The 19,406-nt window shown below is 45.0% G+C and overlaps 1 protein-coding gene across 1 annotated transcript in view; it reads left to right on the top strand.

Annotated features, from left to right (window-relative positions):
• LOC311445462 (uncharacterized protein) overlaps positions 1-19,406 on the top strand; it is a 342,727-nt gene that overhangs the window by 78,215 nt on the left and 245,106 nt on the right. The window contains exon 7 of the mRNA XM_084537630.1: positions 17,271-17,356. The gene's annotated coding sequence lies outside the window, so the exon portion shown is untranslated. The remainder of the gene's footprint in view (positions 1-17,270; positions 17,357-19,406) is intronic.

Genomic DNA, 19,406 nt, shown 5'->3' with positions numbered 1-19,406 from the left:
ACAGCCACACTTCTGCACACAGCAGGTCCTTCTCAGTGGTCCTAAGCTCGCCTGTTTGCCCTTTTGCTGATCTATCAGTTGCTGTGCCTGGAATCCCATCCAGCATTTAAGCTCAGACCATTGTTGCTTTCATACTGCTGCTGGCAGAGAATTGCCAGTTGAAAAATTTCCATGGGAGAGTGTGTAACTAGCTCCTGCCTAGGCTTGTGGTGGCGGTGTTCCCTGTGAGAACTGGAAGTGACTTCAAATGGCAGCTGATGATGTGAATGTCCAGGGACCACCGGAGCAGCTACCACTGCCAGCCTGCCCTCTGCGGGGATGCTCTGGGAGCTAAGGGGCTGTGTGAGATGGGATGCTCAGGTATTTCCAGGATATGTCTGTACAGCTCTTTTCCTAAGTATATTCTCTTTCTCTCTCCTCCACCCCTCAGCCCCTACCATCTTTTTTTTTTTCAAGAAAAAAAAATAGTATAATTACATCAAAACATCCCTTGCCAGCAAAGCCCTACAAAACTATACTTTTTTTCTTACTGCTTGTTCATTCCTAATATCTTACAAGGTGTGAAAAGCTTGTTAATCATGTAACAGATGAAGTGCTGATATTTGGACACTCTTCCAGATGGCAAGGTTTCTCTCTTCTCTTTGCAAGAAACTTGGTTCAAGGAATGTAGGGAGTGAAGAGAAATGAACTAGGTTGGAGTGTTTCAAATCTGCACGAGCACACGTGTGTTCTCTCCCCACGCCAGGCACTCAGTGGGTAAGGAGGCATGACAGAGCTGTGGTAAGTGTCAGTCATCCCCAGAGCCTCCAACAACGAATGAGGATTAAACGAGAAGCTGTGGAAAAGGAAAAGAGAGCCTCGTGCAGTTTTTAATAATTCATAAACGTTGCATCTATTGTACTAGTCTCTGCATTTAAAAACAATGCCCAAATTATGCCTGCAAGCACAACTCTCCCCGTACAGTAAAAGGGGAAGAATTTATAATGGCTAAATCATGGTTCTGCCTTTTTTCCCTATCTGGGTGGTGGTTATCTTGCAGTTAGTGGATGAACCAGATGGAAAACGTGATGAGCAAACCATTCTAAATGATAAAGTTTTCATAAAATTGAAATCTAGGTAGAGCCTACCATGAGCTGCAAATGACCACAATTTTCCAAACTTCACCATCCTGCAGCTTTGCCACTCTTAATTTTAATAGATGTTCCAAGCTAGAATTATTTATCAGTAAGCTCAGTGATGTCCCATACAATTCTACTGCAGTGTCCAGGATGAGAGAGAAAAATTAGGATTAATCTTTTGAGATCAGTGGAATTAATGATGTTGGAAGAGTGTGGAAGGAGAGTTTGATCTCCCTCCTGTCATCGTATGTCCCAGCAGAAACTTCTTTTACTTTGGGATCTGGAGCACAGAGGTCTCCACATTGGAGGGATTTCCAGCTTTAATGGCAAACTGCTTTGTGACACTGTTGGTGCTCCCCTAGGATCTCAGGATAACTGCTGAGCTGATTAATGACCCAAACTGGCTCCTATTCACGTACTGATTCTTCAGCGGGGAGTGCAGGAAGTGTCAGCAAAGGTAACTGCATGAAGGCAGCCCTGCCTTGTGACAGCGCTCCTCCTCGGGCTCCCAGAGGCTGGTCTGCATCACCTGAGCTGTGACTTTGCAGATCCGCACCAAAGTCCCTCCCTTTCCCCTCTTGTGTCCTTCTGTCTGTCTTGTGCCCTCCTTCCCTGCAATGCAGGTGACAGCAAGGGCCAAGCTGTAATTACAGTAATGTAGTAACAGAAACATGGGCCTCCATCCAGCCTGACAAACGGGAGAGTGTTCAGGTTACAGTGCCGGGTGCTTATTTCTCTGCAGGAGCTGCACATCCAGACTTACATCATTTTTTTGTTTCTTTTAGGCTTTTTCCTTGCTGGGGTGTAGTGTCCTGAAGTGGAAGGATGCCAGTGCTGGTTATTTATTTATTTATTTTTAAATCTTGTTGGTCTTTTAAAGCTAGCTTTTAATTGCATCGTTTAAATAATACTATTGCTGTTTGATAATTTAACTGCTGCTTTGACGTGAGTCAGGAAAACAGCTCTGTTTTAGTTGCCCAGTGGTAGAAACTCTTCACGAGTGAAAACCAGCTTTGATTAGCTGGGATTTAGGACCAGGAATGTTCCAGCCTGTCTGGGTGTAGGTCACGCTTACCAAGAGACCTATCTGAACCCTTAAGGGACATGTCAGGGATTTGGGCAGTGCAGCATCTTTCATACTGTAAATGTCTCAGCATGGTTTATACAATCACGGTTAGTTTTCTGTAGTCATGGTAAGCCAGTGGGACAGCAGTCTTCAGCTGGCATGTTCATGACGGGCCTTGTTTCGGTGAGTAAAGGGGAGAGGTTGAGTAGAACAGTCCCAAAACCTGCCAGGAGACCTCTGCTTTCCACTTGAGCAGGACTGACGCTAGCCAAGATGGTCACTTGAATCATTTGCTGTACGGGTGTTCAGCTTTGCTTCTGGGCTGCCCGGAGTTCTGAAGTCTGATGGCACCAAGTGTGGTGGGGCTGTTTTCCTGCACCTCATCTGGAGGCACCTGCATAACGAGCTGCTTATCCACACCGAGTACCGTGAGTTTTGGGGTTCTGCTGTGCCAAGCAGACAGCGTTCCTCAGCTCAGAGCTGGAGAAGCAGCGAGGTGCTCTGCTTCTGCCCCATCCCTCCAGCCTGCTGAAGCATCCGAAAACCAAATAAATTCACAACTGGGTAGAAATTAAGTTAATTATTTTCTAGCACTTCTGGTAAGTGACTTTGCTAATTTTTAAACTTTTTGACCCTATGTTGTTTTATTCTTCATCCTCTCTCACTAGAAGTGTCCCTTCCATTGTGCTCTGCAGCAAACCCACTTCGGTGGCTGGCAGCACACTCCTTGAACCTCTGTTGGAGATGGGACTGGGTGGTCCCAGCGTCTCCCTGTCCTGGTAGGGTGCTCTTGCCATTGCTCCATCACTTCCACTATGTAGATACAAAAATTTGGTGTTTTAGGTCTTCCTTTGGCTGTGCAGAGAGCTGTAGTGATGAACCACGTCGTGTTACTGACCTGTTTCAGTTGGAGCAGTTCCCCGCTGGGTCCAGTAAGTGCTGATGTTGGCAGGGTGCAGAGATGACTGAGCTGTCCTTTTGTTGGGGGAGTGAGAAGGTCATAACAAGCCACCAGGAATTAGTATTATATCTTAAAATTGATAATTAATCTGCAACAGATCTAAGGTTGCAGCCAGACACCTCAATATTCTCTTTCAGAAAAACATTGCGTGTGGTTTGTTTTGTTAAGGAGTAAATGAATGTGTCTCTCTGGTGGAACAAAGATCAGCTTGAGAGATCCCAGAAGATGAGTTATGCTACTGCTACTTCACAGCTCCTGCCTAAGAGGAAGGTCTCCTCATAGTGTAGCCTTGGTGCTACCAAAGAGGCTTCCTAACCTCGTCCCTTTTTTCCTGCACTGTGTTGTGGTTTCACCCCAGCAGGCAGCTCGGCACCCCCAAGCCGCTCTCCTCAAGTGGAATGGGGAGAGAATCAGGAAGGTAAAGCTGCGAGACCTCAGGGGTGAGACCAGGACAGAGCAGGACAGTTTATGGGTAAAGCAGAAGCCACGTGTGTGAGCACAGCAAAGCGAGGAATTCATTTGCTACTTCCCTGGGACAGGCAGGTGTTTGCCAACCCCCCCCCCCCCGCAAGGAGAGCAGGGATGGTTACACATAGTGGTTCCTTTGGAAGACAAATGCCATCGCTCCCAGTGTCCATCTCGATCCTCATCTTTACCCCAGTTTTATTGTTCCCCACAGCACCCTGTGGCATGGGATGTCCCTTATGTCCCTTGGGCCACCTGGGCCAGCTGTCCTGGCTGTGCCTCCCAGCCCCTTGTGCTCCCACTGCTTGCTGGCAGGGCAGCACAAGGAGCTGGGAAGCCCTGGGCTCTGTGCAAGCACTGCTCTGCAGCAACTGCAACATCCCTGTGCGCATCCTGAATCCAGCACACGTCACTGTATCAGCCACTGGGAAGAAAACTAACTCCAGCCCAGCCCAAACCAGGACACACTTACTCGTGGTGACCCCCCATGCATTGAGATGCCATTGTTTGGGCGGTGTACAAATAAAAAGCAAGCTTGGGAAGCGACACCAAAGCCCTGTTCTCTAAAGGAGAATTAAGAACCCCTAAGTTGTATTTTAGGGCTCAGACAACCTTCCTTGTAGTAGTAAGTTGATGTTTTTGGTTTTGTTTAGTTTTCATTTTGGTCTGGCTTTACTTTGCTTCTGATCCTTCTGGAAATTTGAAAAATTAATGAAAGAAGGTAATAAGAAAAAGGTGACTGTTCTGTACTCTGTTCTTATATGTCTCCCTCCTGCTGGCAAGATTCCTACTTTATTGAGTTATTTTTTAAAATGCTCTTTTTTTCCATGCACATGAAGAAGTTTGGAAGGAGCACGGAATTGTATTTAGAGATGGATAATGATTCATTGATAATTAATTGCTGTCAGGACTGTGGGGTCTGATTTAGGTCACTGTTAATTTAACGTAGTTCAAACGGGAATGGATACTTTTTATTCACACATTTAATCAAAAAGTCCCTGGGGAGAAACAGAAGGCAGATTGTGAAGTGGGGATCAGCTAGGAGCATACAGGAGCATACAGAGTGACAGTTTTGTTCTCTCCGGGAGCATTGGTCTTCCTCAAGCGCTTCTTTTCTTCCAAATAAAAACAAAGCTAGAGGAGACTGCTCCTTAAAGTGCATGCAGGTTCTGCTGGTGAGGTATTCCTGAGCAGCACTGAGAGCTTAACATGATTTTTTTTTTTTTTTTTGATACAAACAACTTGTAGCTCCTGAAATCATGCTTTGATTTTTTTTTTTTTTTTTTTAAGTGTATTTATATATTTCTCCTCCCCTGACTTCTCATTCATGATGCGTTTACTGTGATATTTGTGCCCAGTTTGCCTTCCACCCCACCGCCTGGAAGGTCTTCAGAAGAAAATTGATTGAAGGATGCTGTTCCCCAGCAGCTTCAGCTGATCCAAGCCTGGGCAGCTGCTGTCCTTCGTCTTCTGTGCCCAGCTGCACGGTCAGCTCCATTTGCTGCAGGTGCCCTGTGGTTAACCCCTGGAGCTGAGAGGTACGTCCTTAGCATCCTTACGGGCAGGAGCAGCCTTTTGCATATTGCTGCATTTCAGCACCGATAAGCCATGTCGTTTGGGTCTTGTGTGATCCTAGAACTCTGACAGTGTCTCCAAATATTCCCGTGCTAGAAAACCATTAAAAACTACAGGTGTCCAGGATTCCTCATGCTGTCAGTGATGTCTAGCACCTCATCAGGTCAGCCTTGGGAAATAACATTTCTGGTTGTGTGCTGCTCCAGGTGGTCCTCTTCTGCTGGAGAGCATGTCCTGGGAATCTCCTGGCTCTGAAATGTGCTTCAGTGTAAAAACGCAGGCTTGGCAGGGATCACAGCATCAGGATTTATGCATATAAAAGGACTTAGTATCCTGGTTTGTGAGTCCGATCCTGGAGGTGAGGGTCTGAAGGCGCTGGTTATAAGTAGGCCTGGTGAGAGCTTCGTGCCTTCTGCTGTGCTTCGGCCAGGCGACGTGCTGGCGGAGCTGCACTACTGGCAGGGTCTGCCAGGAGGGCTGAGTTGTGTGACTGCTGCGTGAGCATGGCTCCGGCCAAATAAAATGCTCAGGCTTGGTCTTGCTTATGATCTGTGCCAGTTTGTTGTCCAGCTCAAAATGCAGCAGCAGGAAATAACGCTCAGGGCAGAAAGCCACTCGTTTTTCTGTTTTGAAAGCTCTTGCTGGCAAAGAATTGTCTGCTTTAAATGACCAGCTTGAGATGGTTGTTGCGCTGTTTGATACCCGCGTAAACTTCCACCTGCCTCTGTTACCTGCAAGTCAATTTAGAACTAAATTATTATTATTTTTGAAACCTGTTGAATCCGTGTCGTTATCTAGTGTTACATGCTGCCCTTGATACGAAGGGGAGCTGTTCTCTTCCTCTGCAGTGTAGAAGGCTAAGTTAAGACTGGTATGTGAGTTAAAACCAAAGAATTTTACTAACTGTAAAACCACAGAAAAAAGGGACATTGTCAGTCAAAGAAGAAGGAGGGTTAGGAGAGAGCTGTGGGTGCCTTTCCTGTGTGGATATCCAGTCGTGTGCTTTCAGATGAATCTTTCCTGTGATCTTAATGTTTAGTTCAGGGTTCAATTTTGTATCTTGCGATATGTCTTATTAAAATATATATTGTGCCTTTATGAATATTTAATACTAAGCACTTAGTAAAGATTTCATAATAGCCTCTAGTAAGCTTTTATAAAACATTAACAGTGGTGTGATGAACTCATTTGTGCGGTTTTTGTACGGAGCCAAGGAATGGAAGATGGGAGGGAACAGAACCCTTGTGGGATAAGAAAACAATTAATCGATCATTAATTGCCATTAAAATTGTAATGCTCAATTCAGATCAAGCTGATTTAGGTACCATTTAAACTGGAGCGAGGGACCCACCCACCCAGTAAACCCCTGCTTCTTATCCTGTGGGGAAAAAAATGGACCTGTGGGTATTTTTAGGGCAAAGTGTTATTGGTTGGCTGTGAATGCAGTCCCAAGGAAGCACGCTGGCTTTGGTGTGGACAGACAGATCCTTCTTACCTGGCTGGAGTCCTGCCTTCAAATAATAATGTCCAGGATTAGAAAGAAGGTAGCTAAACACCTTCTGCAAAGGAATTTTGGAACAGGAAGAATGATTTTTAGGGTAACATAGGAGGAAAAATGCAAGATGCATTATTTTATTGCTTAACAAATAGATTCCCTGTAAAAGATTGGGGTCAGACAAAAATGCACATGAGCTGAACTAGCTTTCTGTATTTTACAGTCTGGATGTAATGTGTAGTCTATTTTCTCCATTAAAAGGAAGAGTGTTTTGGCAATTACTTGAAAGCAATTTATATGGAGATATCTGTGTTTGTGCAAAGGAGCAGATCTGTTTCTAAAATTAAAATTTGCTGTGTCTGTGTATGACATAGAAGACAAATCTTGGCTGCAGAATATTTGGCTACCTGGTTTGTATCTTTAAACAAAACATGAGTCCTGATTAATGTTTCATTTTTTAACAATTCACAAGAACATTAAAAACAAAACAAAACAAAAACAACAAAAAAACACTCTACCATTTTTCTTTCTTGTGAAGAATTTTTGGTAAAGCCTTTTTAGATTTGTTTCTTCCTTGAAGCAACCCAGCTGAAGATTATATTCAGAGATCACTCTCTAAGTACCTGCAGAAGGTGCAACTCTCCTCTGAAAAGAAGATCAACTGGGATAGACTTGTAAATCTTCCAGAAAGTCCATCTGCAGCATTACTATTACAATGTAAGGAAAAAGCCAAGACGTGCAGCATCGGGTCCCTCCATCATGCCATGCTGTGACAAGCCAACAGGGGTTTCAGACTAATGCAGGTTCGTATACGCGCTGGTTTGAACACTCTTTTTCTTCCATCCTTGCTTTCTTTAGGCTTCTGGAGCAAGATGTCTAGTGTCAGAGCTGTGAAGAGGGCAGGTGTGGGCAGGATTGTTCCTGCCTCCTTCTGGAAAAGTCGCTGCTTGCCTTTCCTGTCCCATTCTATCACACCAGACACTTAATGGTCACAAACCAGTGATGGGCTATTGAATGTAGAAGGGGAGATTGTAGGCAAACAGCATCAGACAGATTTTCTTCAGGTGGCTGTTGCAGGGAGGTTCTTAGCTCATCACTGGCATGGCAGCTGGTAGGGAGCAATGTGGAAGGGAGGGAGAGTGGAACGAGGTAATGGAGGGAAAAGAAATCTTACCTTGGCTTCACCAGTGGCAACATGAGCATATGCAATTATAAGATAGCTGGCAGATGACAGAGTTAGTTAATGTAACAAGCCCTGTAAAGCATTTAGCCACATTCTAGTGTTTAATCAGCTGTGTAAAGTGCAATATCTATCTTTCAATTTTATGCCATTAAGGGAGACAAGATTTTGATTAGGTACTTAATCTGGGCAAGAGGAAAACAGGCCCAGAGCAAGCCCACAATAGGCAGCAGAAGGGACATTCGACGAAGGATTCGATAAAGGAGAAAGACAGAAATTTAACATAAAAGAGAATTAGTGCAGCTCCTTTCAATTTAGTGCACAGATTTTTATGGACTAATCAATTAGAGGCTGTGGCTGCGCTGCTGGGAAGTGGTGCCGTGTTAGAGGCTTTGCCATATTAATTCTGTTCATTACACCGAGGTCAGACGGAGTGCTTTGGAGAAGCCCCCGCTGCTGAGCAGGTCACATCCTGGCTGCTGTCCCTTTGTTCAGAGGGGTAAATGGGTGAAGCCACACTGAAGTTGTGGGGCTGTTTGTAAAGTGGGTTATGCTGTGTGTGCACGCGTGCAGGTTCTTTTGCTTGCTCTTGTTTGGTCTTTCTTTTGAAAGCTGGGTTCTTATTTCCTTTATTGAAGAAATGGTATTTTTAGCGAGAAAGTGTGGCAGGGTGCTGGGTGGAGTGCTAGAAGGCTGGGATGTGGTTTTCAGGTTTAAGACTTCTGACCTTCAACAAATTGAGCAATTTGTCCAGGTGGTACTTCAAACGTCACCTCCCACAAAAGCGAGGAAATGAACCACCTTACCCTGATGAGACTGGAAAAAGCAGCACTTGCGAGTTACAGGTACCTCAGCCAAGCACCCCTCATCCTGTGCAAATAGCACCCATTTGGGTGTGCCAGAGGTACTGCTGTATGGTACAGGCTGCATCTCGTGCAGTGACAAGGGCTGGGCACCCATGGAAGTCACAAACTCTGAGAGTTTCAGGCACCTACCAGACTTGTGCTTAGGTCAGGTGGGTAGCAGCTATGGCCTTTCTGGAGGAGGGAACCTGGTAAAATGTGTAGGATTGTGCATGGAGGAGAGGGTTTGTGTCTTTGGGAAAGCTGCTGCACAGTATGGGGCAGGGGTGGCAGGGAGCAGAAAGAGTGCCTGGCTCTGAAACCCTGGTACAGACCTGGAGGTGAGCTGAGGCAGATGGTGAGCTGTCCTGTGCTGTTGGTGATACCCCCACTCTGTGGGGTGTGTATCTGCTCCTGCACAGCTGGGAGGATGCTATCGTAAGATAAACATGGTCTTTTCTCTACTTTTTCTGCTGCATCTTGATTGTGGAGTGGCAGCTAGGACTTGCGCCATAGCATGCTTTGTGCATTGGTTTCAGACCCAAGTAAGTTTATGAAAATCAGAGAGGGGAGGACACCGGAGGCATAAAGGTAGGAAGAGAATCTTGCTTGTCTTGTTCTATGCAGAGATTTTTTCATCAAGTGTTTCTTAACGCTGTTCCTCTATTTCTCAAAGCAGTGCCTGCCGTGGGGCACTCTTCTGCCTTGCCTCTGAAGCTGGCCCACCACGTTGTGAGACTTGTGGTACGATGCACCCCATTACGAGTGCAGATTTGTCAGTCTTTCCGGGCTTGTGCATGTAAAACAGTGCAGTTCTTGTAGGATCTGAACTGAGAAGTCCATGGTCTCCACACGAGCTTAAAATAGAAGTCACTACTTAGCTCCCCCGTCTTTGGTGTGGTGTGTGGGTTGGGATTTTTTTTGTCACCTTCCATCTAGTCTCCATCTGCACTTGGGCTTCTGATGATTCCCTCTAATTCTATTAAACCACAGAATTACTTTTGTTGTTCTAAATACAGTGGCTCTTTCAAATTTCTGTCTCCTGAGGATGAAGTGACGGAGCATATTAGTTTATGGTAAGCTGCAGAAAACTTGAACTCCCTGACTGTTCAATTCGTGCTGAGTTATGACAGGTTATGCCTACAGGCTACGAGTTAGGGAAATTATTTTCTGTTCAAACATTTCATTTCTCTGCAACTCTGTAATTCTATTTCTCTTCTTTTCTTTTTTGTCTCCCTGCAAGGGAAGTGCTGTGATATAAAACACTTTGGCTTTGGGTGCTCCTTTCTTGCATCTAAATATGAGACTCGGAAAATGATATGCATTTTTCTTTAATCATAAGGCCATCTTGTTTGCTAACCAAAATCATTTTAGGAAAGTCACAGCTGAAAGCATAAAATGCAAAGGGAAAAGAATACAATTTTTAATCTCATTAGGTCTGTAAAAATGTTACTTTGAAAGTACTGCTAAAACCTGATGGAAAAGGGGAAACGGGGGAGTAAATCCCTGATTACCAAAAGGCCTCGGTGACGTTTTGGTCCTGTACAGCTGGAACCAGTGGTGGTTTTGTCATTGAGTACAATGGAAGCGAGGTCAGACTATTCAAAACCAGTGGAGGTGGAGGGGATGACAAATAGCCTTTCTAGGCTGTCTCTTCACAGTAAAACTGGGCAAACTGGGCAGATCTACCTGCTAGCACTTGTTCTCCTGCAGGTAGATTTCAGCTTTTTTAAAGCTGCCTGAAAGGGCTTTCAGTCGTGTTTTAAAAGCCTACTTTGGGGCCAGCAGCCCAAGTGCTGTGGTCGTGCACCAGGGCATTTCCAGCTTCCTGTGTCAGGTAAAGGTAAAACTGTCCTAGGAGTCAGGGACAAATTGGAAAGAGTAAAATTAGCTGGAGTAAGGGTATAAGGATCCCATCGTGGTCATAACTTGTTTCTGTCCTTGAGGAGCTGCAGGTTTCCTGGCTTATCCTCTTTGTGTCCGTGAACTAAGCCAGGATCTGATTTGAACTGGGATATAAATGTACTTCAGGCAGAAAAATCCCTGTTGGCAGTTCCCATAAAACAATAAAATCATGTCAAATTTGACTAATTCTTGGGATGCATTGCCAGCAGAATGCTGACAGTCTGAATTTGTCATCACTGGAGGGAGAAGTGTGTGTGTTTCTGTGTCTGTGCAGGGGTGGGGAATGGACCGGGGGAGAGCGAGGCAACTATTAACAAAATGGAGACGGCACGGTACTCCATTAATGTTATTAATAACCCTATCAGGTTTTATTGAAAAGATGCTCTCTGTATCTGAATTTGCCACTATTTCAACCCATTTATTAAAGCTGAAATAGCTGGAGTCAGTTCAGACCATATTTATTATTATTATTTGCTGAATGAATGCTGTGATTATGGGTCCCAGAGGAGTTAGGAGAGATAAAGTGTCATCTTTCAGTCTCTTCTCACCTTCCCCAGGGAGCAGTGGAGAGAATGGCTTCCTCTCTGTCTTTTTCTATTAGACTTCTCTCTAATTTCTATTAATAGGGTTCTGAGACCTGCTGTAACACTTGAAAATTTATCTCCTACATTTGGAATGGTGATATTTAACAATAATGGTATGCTCAGAGGAGTATTTTTCTTTTATGCTTCCTCCTGCATCTTCCAGAGCTGGCCATTGATTCCTACAATTTTAGTGATAGTTCAGGGTTTTTTCGGGATGTCTCCAAAATATCCTGTGGGTTCACTCTTGCTCGCCTTTGATGAGAGATAAAAAGCCTGTATTGACAGGCAAGGCCGTGTTAGATACGGGGAAAATAAGAGCAGGAAGAAGGTGCCAGACAAAGGCACATCCAGGTTACCCGTGAAGCCATCCGGCCTCGTGGGTCCCCTTCTGTGGTTTTAGGCAGGAGGTTATTCGTGCTCAAACCTGGCTCTGACTGATTGCTATTAGGTGTGGAAATTATATCACTGTGAAAAACAGTTGGAGTTGGGATGAGATGAGGTCATCCTGTGTAAGAGCAAAGGATGTGGGTGATGCTGAGTGAAGTAACGACTGTATTGGGATGTGCTGGTCCTGTAAGGACAACCCAGGGTGTAGCACTGAGGCAATGGGCAGCAGGCAGTGCTGGGGAGGGATGATGGATAGTGCCAGCGCTCCCCTTGAGCAGAACTGGGAGGGAAGGGCCCCGTTGTCCTTTTCTGAGAGGAAAATAAATGCATTTCCATGAAGGATGAGGCTTTGTGAGGCTTTCATTGAAAGGGGTGATGTGGCAACCATTGGTGAGGATTAAAAGAGCTTTCACATCTATGTACTTTATTCCCTTTCATGTGCATCTGAACTGCTGTTAAAAAATAAATACTTATCTCAAATTCTCAAAAAAGGGTTGCTCATTCATTGCCTTGCTGGAAGTGATTCTGGCCCTTCTTTTGAGAAGCTGCAAGCTTCCTATATTTGTTCCTATAGGTTACCAACATTTCTGTTCATATATCCCTCTCCCTAGACATTTTTACATTTTGGTTTATTTAAATATCCCTCAGTACTTGCAGGTACAAACTATGGTGCCAACAGGTAAATATTGGAAATGGGGAAAAAAGACAGCTGAGTATATAGTCTATAAAACAATCAGCAGCTCTCGTGTAGGGATAGGCCCTTGGGAATGGCTGTTCTCACCAACCTGCAGGCGTGGTGCTTCTTTTAAGGGACCCAGGCAGTGATTTGCCTCTGAGAAGAGGGTGGTGGATGCTCTGATTCCTCTCGGAGCATCCGTATGAGGAGCAGCCTAGAGCTAGGCTCGAGCAGCAGTCCTGAGAAACCAGCCCAACCCTGCCCCAAGCTGTGGTGGCACTGGGGTGGTTATGCTGGAGTGTGCTGGGGCAGCCCGGCCCCTCGGAGCCGCTGCTGCTCTGTCGCTCACTGATGTAAAAACAGTTGGAAAAGGGGCATTTGGTCATGCTCCAAGTGTGCACATTGCACTTGCAGCTTGTTTGGGCATATTGGGGTCAAGGTTGACTCTGCAAGAAAACAGCGCTGAAAACCAAGTCTGTGTTTTGCATCATTGCACTGTCTGTCTTTTTATTTTCCACTCCTCGAAACCTCTCTCCTTCTGTTAGTGTTTAAATTTCATCAAAGATGAAGAAAAACAGCCACTGTGTAAACAGAGCGAACAACAATAAGGGAAAACAAACATATATTAGGAGCCTGGAAACATATTTTCCTGCCTTCCTGTATAGGAACAATACCAAGAGGAATAAGAACAGCAGCCTTATGCCAAAGCAGGCCTGAAAAACAAGTGTGCAGTCAAATGGACGTCCTGAGAATGTATCAACTACTTAACCTTGCAGGGGAAAAATGAATTGAAGCAAGAGATAGCATGGGTAAAACCCTAGAGGAACACCTTGTTTTCTTCTCCTGCTGAAGAAAAAAAAAACTGTCTCCCTACTGATCTAAAGTTTCTCAGCAGCTTCTGTTTGCAGAAACCTATTTAATGCCTACAGAAGGGAGAATGTCTCCTAAAGACACTAGTGATGTTGGGTCCTTAGCTGGTTCATCTTCATGAGGCCTATTTTTCTCAAAATCGTCTGGTGAGATAGGGTGAGGGAAGGCTCTTTAAATGCTCTGCTTTTTCCCCTTTAAAAACCTTGGTTTGATTAAGTTTTGGCATTGCATTTGTTGCATGAAAGACAGGAACTCCTCTGATTATTTGGATCGTAGAGTCAGGTAAATCAAAGGAACAGATCAAAAGAAGAGGAAATATTAATGAAAATCTATATTCTATGGTCAGCATTTTTAATAGCTCTTGAAGAAAATCAAAAAGGAGAATCAGCTGTACCTAGGAAACTTGTCTGATAAGGATGATATAATGTGGTGCATTAATGCAAACTTCAGTGCTACATGCAGCTGGAAACAAAACCGAAAAATGATGTTCTAAATAATAAAGCAATATTTGACTGTTTAAAAGCCTCACAGTATGAAATCTGTCAAAATTTGACTCTTCTGATTGGCCTGGGGAGGCAGAGCGCAGCAATAAAACCCAAATCTAAGAGGCTGGTGCTCTTGCATCAGAAACGTAACTGGAAGAATTAATCATGCCACTTGCGTTTCCTGTGTGACAGCTGCTGAGTGGAATATGGGGAAAGTGGTTTTTAATTTTTGGATTCTTTTGGCTTCTATGCTTGAAACTATGCCTGATGTTGCTCAGCTAAGGGGAGAGCTGGGATCGTCGGTGCTGGGTAAATTTGGCTGGATGCTTTTATGTGGAAATTGCCGTTTAGCGTAAATGAAGTTCCTACACGTGGTTTTACTGGAGCTTTTTACACTAGGTGGTGTTCCTCATCTCAAGGACACAAGTGCAATGCGTTGCATGAGCAGAACCTGTAGGTGAAAGCTGAATTTCTGGCAAGCTTCACGTTTTGGGAAAAGTCGGCCTCTGCTCTGCAGCCTGCTTCCAGAAACTGTACGTGGAAAAGTCACTGTCTGCTCTTGCCAAGCTGAGGGAATCAATCATGTGGAAATGCAGACTGAGTATCCATGACACTGACTTAGATTGTAAGTGTAATACAATCTGAACATCATTCACTTGCTTTCAGTTTTGCGTCTGGAGGGTGTGCTTAGTCTGTTTTCAACTTCTGTGCACAGCTAGGAAAGCCCAGAGTGCTGTGAAATGATCACACGATCTCTCATGTCGCTGGGTTTAGGCAAGGCTGTGTTTTAGCCATCAGTGCACAAAGTGTTCGTGAAAGCTTGCTGCAATGTAAATGGGCTGCTGCTAACCACTGTCCCTGTCTGCATTGCTGTGATTATCTGGGGGGAGTGAGGGGCTGTGAACCATTTATCATGGTCCTCTGAACTGAGAGCAGCCCTTCCTTAAATGCTTGATACCAACTAACGACGAAGGGGCAGCGAAAACCCTGCAAAGGCGAACTGAAACGTTGGTAGAGGTGTGTAAGCACGGCTCTGAAGAGTTCCACGAGGAATACTTGGGCCTAGCAATTCCTGATGGCTTCAGCCTCAAAGAATAACCTCAGTTCCCTCCCTTAGGTCACTCCTTACAGCTGCCTTCAGTTTTGAGCTCTGTTTCACTGAGTTTTGATGGGCTGGTGGTCAGATGGTGCATCAGAGATGGAGCTAGTATATTTCTAGTGAAAACGTGAACTTTGGGTAGTCTTGGAGCACGGGATTGTGAAAGCAGGTTTCCAATGGAGCGAACGGTTTAATAAATTACACATGGGGAAAAAAAGAGAAAACGCTTATGGGACATTGCCCCATTCTAGCCTTCAAGGGATTTTTTGCTTCCACAGCTACAAGATGTGGGAAACTCGTGAGCTGTGGCGATGAGCTCACAGCACACTGTGGTCCTAGCACAGGCCTGTTTTGCTTTCATGCTGCAAAACTTGACGGAAGCAACAGCACCAAAAAAGGAATAACTTACATGTAATCTCTTCCCAGAGGCCCTGCATAGCACAGGCTGGAGCAGACGGTGCTGATGAGCTTCTCCTGCAGGTCCGTGTTCGTTGTGGAGAGCAGCTCCTGTCCCCATGGATGTGAATTCCTTCATGCAGACAAGCGTTGCTGTCCTTCCAAAGCCCAGCAAGAGGTGCTTGCCCTCTAGCAGCAGCAAAGGCCGGGATCTCTCTCTGTTCCTCAGCCAGCTGGTGGCATCTCCGTATTGTAGTGTGGGTGAAAGGTGGCTGCTTCAGAGCACACGAGGCTGTGATACTCTGGGACAAAGGATAGATAAAATCCTCGTACAGGCATCTTGCTACAGAATTGGTAACTTGTGCTGAAGGGCCGGGTGTTTGGTGGGAGCAAAACCTCCAGCTGTCCCTGCTGGTGCTCTGACTTGTGGTGAGAGCAGACTTCATTGCTCTTGCCTTCACGGATGCACTTGTTTAAAAATGGCTGGAGTGATTTTAATGTAGCAGTATTTCTCTTGAATCTTTGCAAAGTTCTTTTGGAAGCGTGTTCAACACAGGCCTGGAAAATGACTGTGAAAAGCTGAGCTCCCTGTGGGGCTGTAGGCTCGGCCCTGCCGCAGGAGCCAATTTAAACACTTCCACGGGGCAGAGAGTCATTCACCGATTTTGGTTTAAAACAGTGATCAGACGTGGAGGTGCCAGAAATCTCAGTGTGTTTCCGTGCCAGCTCTGCAGCTGTTAAAGGACACGGACTTGGGATAAGGCTCAAATAAACATCCAAGTTTTTTTTTCTATTGAATGTTTAAATGAATGAAAGCTGAGCTCCTAACCTTTCGAGATTTCCAGCTTACACACTTATTAAACAGAGGAAAAGCAATAGAGCGTACCACTCGATGTTTTTCAGCGTCGTGCCTTCCAAACTCCCGTCTCCTTCCAGGCTCCACTGTGTGATCCTGCCTCCCTGTTACCATCGGAGACAAACTGGAGAAAGGAACTTCATAAGCAAGCCCGATATTAAACATATAAATAATGCATCCTTCGGCGTTATTTATAATGCAGTAGCATCGCTGTGCTATATCATATGCAATTTCACATTGCCTCTTTTTAACTGCTTTCCTGCCAAGCACATCCTTCAGTAAGTTCAAAAGCAACATCAGCTGCTTGTTCGATTTTTTTTTTTTTTTAATTATTATTCTTATTTTTTACCCCTTCCCCCCTTTCCTGGTGTAATTATCAGTATGTTGTGCTGAAGAAACTTCTTATATACAAAACATAAAAAGGTTTAAGTTCTAATGCTGGTAGGTGATGATATCACTGTGAAGTCATTACAAATTACAGTACCGTTTGGGTTTGGAATCAGAAGATTTTCTGTATGGGGAAGAATGACCAGGGGGAAGTTAACTAGCTGTGTGAGGCTTGTTTTTCAGTGTTAATGTTGTGCTCAGAGGGTGACTTTAAAGTTATTCCAGCATGATAATAACAAAATCTACTGTTTCACCGGTCAATTGCCCTATGTAGGCACGTTTACATTTTGAAAGAATGCTTTTGTGTCCTGCACACACACACACACACACAAAATCTGGAATAACAATACTGAGCCTTATCTTTGTAGATCAAATGAAAGCTGTAGTTGAATGTTCCATTTGTTTCTTAATGAGTATTGTCAGGCTGTGCCCTACGCTTAACAAAAGCATATGTGCAGATATTGTTCTGTTATGATTACAGTGTAATTATATCATGTCTGTAATGGATTACTGCATCTGGCCTTTTCTTGGTTTAAGAAATCTAGAAGGAGATTAGTTGATAACTTTCAAAAGGCAGCTATTTTTTTTTTTTTTTCAAATCCTTTTTCTCTTATCCAAATTCCCTAACATTTAGGTTTGGCAGAACAGTTCTTTTGGGTCGAGGATACAAAATTGCTTGATTAAAGAAAACACTTTTAATTATTTTGCTGTCCATAATTGTTTGTCTCTGAAATCAAACAAACAAACCAAACAGAAACCCCCACCTTTGAAATAGTAACAGTTTCTTTGCAAAACAAACAAAAAAGCTTCAGCTGGGAAATGTTTTTTTTTTAATCCACATGTGCCAATGTGCTGTTTTATAAGAATTTCATGTTTCACCTCATTTTAGCACCTTCTTACTGTGTTGACCCTCTTCCCGACAGCAACGCGGAGTGTGTGATGCAGTTTAAGGAAGGAGCCTTCTCTGGTGGGGAAATTGTCTATGGAAAGTAGAACAGGGGCTCTTCAGGTTTGTATTTGCTCTTATTTGGGTAGGTGGGTGGGAGGAATCAACTTTATTTGTTGATCAGCATGTTTCACGACACACATCTGTTTCACATAATTGCTGCCTGTCACATTAGGGCATGTTCTGCTTCCCAGGCAATGGGGAAAAAGACAAGATGACGTGTGAGAGTGAGCTGTGGGAGCAGAGGTCAGTGCCTGGCACGGGGCGGCTGGCTGAGAGGGCACCATCGCCTACCTGGTACACGCTGAGCTCCCTTCCTAGCAGCTGCAGGTTGCTGCTGCTCTTCTGCAGCTCCTCATCGGGCTCTGCTTCGATACGCTGACCCCTTCTAGCAACTGTCGAGTGGAGGCACCAATCCCCACCTCATCTCTCCCCATTTTTCTCACCCGAGCTGTGCACAAGTTATCCAGTGATAGAGAATGTGCTCTGTGTGCTGAGTATTACCTCCTGCTTCCTACACTACTTGCTTTCTTTTCATTTCTGTACATTTTTTTCCTTTTTTTTTTTTTTTTTTTGTTCTGAACTTGAAGTTGTCAACAGACTGTTCTGGTTCTGTTTGCTGAATGGGGGCTTTGTGTGAGATAAATGCCTTTAGGTGCTACAGTAATACAAATAATTAATGAAGGGCTCTTTAATTCTTCGTAATAAATGTTATATGGCATGTTTGAAATACAGCTACCATAGAGCCATGTGCACCAAAGTAGGTACATCACTTACAGTAACTCGGGTGTGTTAAAATGTGGAGTTTTACTATCAGTGACCTCTGTCCTGCGGGCATTTAAAGTCTTACGATCCCGAGCAGGAATGAGAAAATAAGAGTTGCTGAACAGGAGCCGCCTTTGTGCCCCTAGCCTGAGCTGTAAAACCACGATAGCTTCAGCACTGCTCTTCTGGGCACCACTCTGTGCTTCCTGGGGGTTTCTCCTATTTCTCCCCAAGCCAGGCCTGTGCTCACCGCGTGCTCCTTGCCCTGTGCTGCAATGGCACCGAGGGCTCTGGTTCATCGCTCTGGCTTTGAGGTGTATTTCGGCAGCCTGGTTGCTGAAGCACCGAGGCTGTAACAAAACACAGAGCAAGGAAGTTGTGGTGATGTATCCTGTGTGCTTTCAGGCCGTTAGGATGGAAGCTGATGTAGGTACTCCGTATTTTTCACCTCAGCTCGTGTCCAGCACACATACCCGGCTGTTGCAGTGGGTAACTGCTGGGGTATAATCCACGGCAATGATCCTAGGGGGAAGGGGAAGCAGCAAAGAGCACACCACACACACTCCTGGCCTCTCCAGGAAGGCTGGAGGGCGGCCTGCTGGCACCCTTGAGGTGAGGAGAAGCATCAGGGGAGCTGCAGAAGGGGCAGTGGGGCCTTCTGGGCCCGCAGTGCCCTTGTTTTCCCTCGTCCTTCAGCTCAGGTAGAGAGCATGTATTTATTTTTCTTTAGCAGCTGGGGAAAACAGAGTCCAAAAAAGACAGGATTTTCTAATCTCCCATAAAAAAAAAAAAAAAAGGCTATGGAAATTTGAAAGGAAAGGAAGACGATAGTATCGCCCACACTGAGACGGCAATTATGGGCCCTGGGAGGAAGTGTATAAAGCCTTATTGAGTGGAGATAGCTGAGGAGGCTGCGGGGGCCTGCATGGTGCGAGGAAAAGGCTGGAGGAAACCCTTATCAGACCTGTTATCCTGTCTCTGTCATTCCCATACAGATTAATGAGCTCCAGGATGCCCTCAGCCATGTTCAGACCGGGGTCTGTTTATCCCAAAATAGAAGGCGCTGTCTTGTGCCAGAGTGTCATATTCCCAGGCCAGCAGCACCATTGTGTTTTATTACCCCATTGTATTCAGGGGTTACATCCGAACTTTTCCTCTCAGCTCCTTAATCACTGCTTTGATGGATGAGCTCCCTGAGAAATGCTCCTGCGGCTGTCGCTGCCACCGATCCAGGGTGGATCAAAATGGGTGCTCAGCTTCCGAGCTGTCCTCGCGCCAGCTCTGGGCAAAACGAGGAGGGGGCGTCCTGCCCTTCACTGCCAGATAGCAGGAGGAAGGGGTGGGAAGG

This window comes from Aythya ferina (genome assembly GCF_964211825.1).
Source record: "Aythya ferina genome assembly, chromosome: 16".
Classification (NCBI taxonomy): Eukaryota; Metazoa; Chordata; class Aves; order Anseriformes; family Anatidae; genus Aythya; species Aythya ferina.
Note: the sequence above shows the minus strand (reverse complement) of the source record. Positions and strands in the feature narration are given on the sequence as shown.